The sequence below is a fragment of the Ochotona princeps genome, chromosome X, assembly GCF_030435755.1.
Source record: "Ochotona princeps isolate mOchPri1 chromosome X, mOchPri1.hap1, whole genome shotgun sequence".
Classification (NCBI taxonomy): Eukaryota; Metazoa; Chordata; class Mammalia; order Lagomorpha; family Ochotonidae; genus Ochotona; species Ochotona princeps.
The window spans coordinates 78417930-78424330 of record NC_080865.1 but is presented as its reverse complement, the minus strand read 5'-3'; positions in this window follow the sequence as shown (position 1 = coordinate 78424330).

The following is a 6401-nucleotide window of genomic DNA, read 5'->3' as shown; positions in this document are numbered from 1 at the left end:
TCCCCCAGGTAAGCCTGCATATAGCAATTCCCTGCCCCAGCCCCAAGGAATGGGCTGGGCTGCGAGTGTCTGAATCGAAATGAGTGACAGCCTTTGACTCAGAACTGGGCAGGTGCCTTCACAGTCTCGCCTCCTTTCCTGGGTGCCTTGCTTCCTCCTAACTCACCTTTCTGTCTGGTCTCTGTCCTAGCGTCAAGTGCTGATCTCCAATGGTGCCGAAGCTGGGGCAGATGTAGATCTGAGATCCAATCTGTTCACCATGGTTTCCTGAAATAGACCATACTACCCTGAGCCAGCATATTTCCAAGAATGTTGACCCTGTTCGTTAGCAATTGGTCCCCCTGAGGCAAACGTTGCTTGCAGAAGGAAAACCCTGAATCTGGCACCTTGACTGGCAGCCAGCTCAGATAAGATTACCCAGCTGGCCCTGCCTGAAAAGAGCAACTTTGAGTATGTGTCTTAGGCTCCTTTCCCAGCCTTCAGGACAGCTTTGCCTTTTACAGGGATTGCTTTGTGTAGAATTTCAAAGAAGACAAACACAAATTATTGAGCAGGTTAATGAGAAATTCTAGCCTAATCAAAGGAATCCACTCTGCAAAGGTGATGTCTAGAAATAAACTGTAACATAACATGCTAACTTGACCAGGGAAGAAATAATTGTTATAATGCTGCTCACACCTGTAGTGCACTTTTTATCAGAAACACAAAGGAAGTAAACTCAGTATGTATGGTGAGGAGATGCTGATATTTTTATGAAATGAAGCACAACTTTATGTACATGGAATAAACAGAAGAGAGCCAAATTCTGTATTCTATGTATAGCTCCTTTGTTCTCCACTAACGAGAATTTTCTATTTGTAATAAAAATATACCCTGGGGAATCTGGACTGGCAAGATAGAAGAATGTTCATAAGGGAAATGGAAAGGCTTAAGGTTAAAAGAGCAACAAACTTTGTCTAACTTGATACACTTTTTAAAAATGATGAGGTAGCAAAATGTAATGAAGAGACTATTACCTGATAAACCAGGGTTACTTCTCAGTTCAGAACTGAGTATGCAGTCTGGCTTGTGCTGAAGAGTTTATTGGTATGAACAGAGGCCCTCTGTTTTGCCTGCTTCCTCCCTTCCTGGGATATTACTGGGTGGAGGGATGCCTGGGCACGGAATTCCAGACATTTCTTCCAGAATCTCTGTGTAGCGTTTTTGGACCTAATAGTTTCCCCTGGTTTCTGGGGAAGGAAGATTTCCCTAAACTGCTCCTAGGAAAGGGCTATACCCTGCCTGAAAAAAGCACTGGATAAAGAAACTCTGGTGCATCTACTCTGTGGAATACTACTCAGCCATTTATTTGCAATAGAATGGTCCAAACTAGAGATCATTATGAGCAGTGAAATAAGCCAATGCCAAAAGGACAAATATGATATGTTCTCCCTGATACAAGGAAATCTGCATACAAAATATGTAAGTAAACATGCATGTAAATATATTTATCTAGAGCAAGAATAAAATTTTCAATATGTAAATGCTAGTCTGCTTCCTTGACCTGCTCCTACATTTCTTTCTATATTCAACCATACATAGATTTCAATTCTTTTTTGACCCTCTCACACATATTTGCCCCTCAAGGGAAGTAACCTGTAATCTTATGGGAGTAGAATGGGTGTGGCTATGCCTTTTGTAATGTCTTCAAACTGTCATATGGGCATAGAGCTGTGTACGAGGTTTTTTATTCTTGCTCTCTGTCCTATGGCATTTGGGGGTGGCATGGAAAAAGCTGACAATGTGTGGTCCTCAGAAACAAGGTATAATGGGATATGTTGGAAAGCCTGCTTCACAGCCATTCTGAGATGGATACCTTATATTTTGTTAGAGGCAAAGCAAACTAGTATATTAAAAGTAGATGTGTCAAAGATAAGTGGTAGATGCTAGCACTGTGGTACAGAAAGTTAAGCCATTGCCTTCAGTGCTAGCATGCCCTATAGGCGCCAGTTCAAGTACAGGCTGTTTTTGAGCCAACTTCCCAATAACACACCTGGGAAAAATAGCAGAAGACATCCCAAGTGCTTAAGCCTCCGATTCTCTCTCTCCCTCCCTCTCTCTCTCTCTCTGTGTGTGTGTGTGCGTGCGCGCATGTGTGCCTACCTGCATATAATTCTTTCAAATAAATCTTTTAAAGAAAGAAAGAGGAAGGAAGGAAGGAAGGAAGGAAGGAAGGAAGGAAGGAAGGAAGGAAGGAAGGAAAGAAAGAAGAAAGGAAGAAAGGAAGAAAGGAAGGAAGGAAGAAAGAAAGAAAGAAAGAAAGAGAAAAAGAAAGGAATGAGAATGAATCAATGAGAAGAATGAATGAATCTTTGGAACCAGGTGGAGCAAAGGGCTTCCTCAGCTTAGACTGGTAGGGTCTATAGTTCTGACCAGGGAGTTCTTCTAACCCTTAGGGCAGTTCCATTTCCAGTGGCCTGGCTTTTGGCAGAGCAGATAGGGCTCTTTCTAGGGCAAACTACTGTTGGGATGGCTGTTCGCCCAATTCCCTGGATACTGTAATTGAAAACAGGTGCTAGTCAGGGTAGACTGGCCATTTCTGGTCTCTTAAAATGGAAAACAGAGATGTAAGAAGTTGAATAAAATAACAAGCAGTCCCTTTAAAAGTGTACCAGATGCTTGCTTCTGCCCAGAGGTGCTTGTACTAAAACGAAAAATCCTTTCTGCTCTTTTCAGTATCTAGTTTTAATAAAATTTAAGCTCTATTTCTTTGGGGCATGATTCTTGGTCCTCTCAACTGTGGCCAAGCAGTGTTGCAGAGAAAGGCAATTTGAGGATCAAACTGTGTATTCTTTCTCCCTGCTGTGTTAGGGGATGACTCATGGGGAAGTGTAAGCGGAAGACTAAGAGTTGAATGTGTTTGGGTGACATGGTGGTCACCAGTTAAATACAAAAGCCCTGGAAGTGGAATTAAGTGAAGACTAGATAAGTCCCAAATCTCAGGGGAAAATCCAGTGGCTCTTTCCAAGGAGATGGAAATGGTCAGGGAGGTCTGCCTTACCGCTTCATTGCTTATCTATTCTCTTGCAAATCAGAATATGGAATCTGGAAGCTATCCCATCAGCAGAGATCATTCTCAGCATGTAACATATCAGAGCTTCATAAAGGCACAGAGTAAGTTTCACATCAGTTTATAACCTCATGATGCATTATACATATCAAAATTAACTCAAACAGCTATTGTCTCTCCCAGGTTGAGAATCCCAGACTTTGCAATTTCCTGGGATCCAACTGAATGTCGCAGATTAGAACTGCACGACTAGAGATTTATCAGAGATTCAAATTATTTGGTCAAAATAAGAGCTTAGATCATCATAAAAGTGATAACCCATTTAATCTAAGTGTTACAACCAAATTATGGACCAGCTCTAATAAGAGTTAAGGTGAGCACCCAAACAAAAATAGGCAGATAAAGTTAACTTACTTAAACTTCAGTTTGTGGGCCTGGCACAATGACTCAGTGGTTAAATCCTTACCTTGAATGCACTAGGATCCCATATGGGTGCCATTTTGTGTTCCAGCTGCTCCACTTCCCATACAGATCCCTGCTTGTGGCCTGGGAAAGCATTAGAGAATGGCCCAAAGCCTAGGGACCCTACACTCATATAGGTGACCTGGAAAAGCTGTTGGTTTAGGATCAGCTCAGCTCTGGCCACTGCAGGCACTTGGGGAATGAACCAGCAGATGGGAGATCTTTCTCTCTTTCTTATTCCCTGTAAATCTGCCTTTCCAATAAAAATAAATCTTTAAAAATAAACAGAAACCCTCAGTTCTTCTCGGTGGTCAAGGCTCAATTAAAAAAAAAACAAACAGAAAACATGTGAGGCATTCCTCTAGGGTCTACAAAATGTTGATTACCCAGGTCTACTACAAGAACACAGATAAACCTTGATTAAAATGATTAGCACATGACATGAACATTCCGTTGCTTAGGACAGTTAAGTAAGAAACAAAGGAGATAGAGATTCTGCCAATCCTGCTAGCTGGACTTCTTAGAAGAGTTAACCAGAATAATGTCCTTCTAATCTCATCAACCCTAATTTCAGACAGCACTCAACTTCCATGGACTACAGCATACTCACTCCCTCCATTTCTCTTTCTATCCAAAAACTCTACAATTCCTTCCTAACTTTCATCACCAAGAATATATTATCATGCTTGTGGCTTTTTTCTATATCCCCTTTCCTACCTACCTACTAGTTCCTTCAATTCACATGCTCAAGCAATCTCTGAAGTCTCTAGATTGAAAGAAAAACATCTGGGTCTAGCACAGTGGCAGAATGGGTAAAGTTCCCACCTGTGGTATTATAGCCATCTAGAGAGTGACCAAGTACATGGGAGATCTTTATATCTTTCTTTTTTCTCTAACTCTGCCTTGCAAATGCATAAAAATATGTTTAAAAAGAAAGGAAAATATTTTATATGAACACAGATTTTTAAGCCATAGATACTCTAAAGGGATTCTTAACTTTGGCAAGAAACTGGTAAAATAACTTTTACACAATTTGATTATCTTAAACCCTAGAAATCTCAGTAAAATTTTAGCCCAGGAAATGAAACACTTAAGTATAAAACTAACAATGTTTCATTAAAAAACATAGCTTCATGAATCTAATCAAATATTTTCAGAAACTCACAACTACGGATGACAAAAACTGTAAAGCAGATGTGGTCACAGTTTACAGTATGTAGAAAGAACAGCAGGGTTTCTCTTTCACATCCTTTTAGGATAAAGGATTAAACTATCTGATACTATAGTCTTTAGACCTATAATGGAGGGCAGAGGTGATCAAAGAGCTCTATGAGTTTAAAAGGGTTATATTGGTCCAAACTGGAGGACAGAAGGAACTTAAATACATGGGCAAACATGGCTAACAAGTCAAAAAAGTTAACCCCTTGAGTCAGAAGAACCATGATTGAAAAACATAGCCCTGCAGGGTTTCCAGCTAAATGGAAAATATTAGCAACTTCAAACAAAATGTCTTAAAACCAGTTATGGCCAGTGCTTTTCTTAAAGATTGGCCAAGAAGGTAGGGTGAAAGAAGTATATGACAGCCTTCAGCAACAAGCAAAGATCTCAGGTTGACAGAACTGTGCTTTAGTTCTCAGCTGCCAAACAAACCCAATATCTTCCTGCCCTTCCTAGCATTTGAGATCAAAGATAGGGAATCATGAGCAGACGGTGGGAAGTTCATGCAAGACAGAAAGAGCCATGAGGTATGGGGGAGAGTTTGAAAGAGAGTGAGGCAGCCTCTGTCTCTTGCTAGATACTACTCCTACACTGCGTGTGGCAAAGATCAGCTGAAAGAGACCACAGGAAGAGGTCAAGGTGGCTAGTTTATTTGGCAGAGAGTTAGGCACCCCTAGATATGGCAGGAGAAAGGATACAAGTAGGCTGGATATGGAACATTACTCAGGGCAAGGATGCTCAGCACTTGTGGCTGCTCTCATTCACTCCTGGTTGGCTTTGCCAACTTTGCAAGTGGAAATGCCTGCTAAGTAGTCCCTGTCTTTATACAAAAAGAGAATTCATTCGAGAGACAAACAGTAGCAATAAGTGAAGAAGCAAAGCTTACTGAAGAGAACACACTGATAGATCAGGCGGTTGTCTCAAGAAAGTACAGAGCACTCTAATTTGATATTGAATATAACACATCCTGTTTGTGCTTGTAAGAGGAGAGAGAGAGAGAATGTTACTATTAGACCAATATACAAAGGTACGTCTAAAAGTTTGTGAGAACATAGAATTAAAGATAAGCATTTGCGCAGCAAAAAATTGAAATCCACACAGTTAAAAAAAAGAGATTTATTTATTTGAAAGATTCATAGCAAGACAGAGAGATCTTCCCATTTGCTGCTTCATTCCCAGGAGGATCATAACACCTGGAAATGGACCAGTCCAAAGCCCAGAGCCAGCAGCTTCATCTGGGTCTCCCACATAGGTAGCAGAAGTTCAAGCACTTGAGCCATCATCTGCCACTTTTGTAGGCACATTAACAGGGAGTTGTATGGGAAATGGAGCAGGTAGGAAATGATTTGGCACCCAAATGGGATGCTGGCATTGTAGATTACTATGCCACAGCACTAGCCACTTGTACATTTTTTTCATAATATATTCTCCATGAACTTTTTGAAGACCCTTTTTATGATTTGATTTCAAAAATTCTTCTCAAAACAAGCATGTGTTTTCATTTGATTCTTCCACAAACACTTTCAAGTACCCACATCTTACTGGCATGGATGTAAAGGCTGAGACAAAAGAATGATTACAACATCTTAAACACAAAAGATGCATGAATAAGAAGGGCTTCTAATCTTTCTAAGAGGATGAACTGAAAATGAAATCTAATAGTGCTTACAAA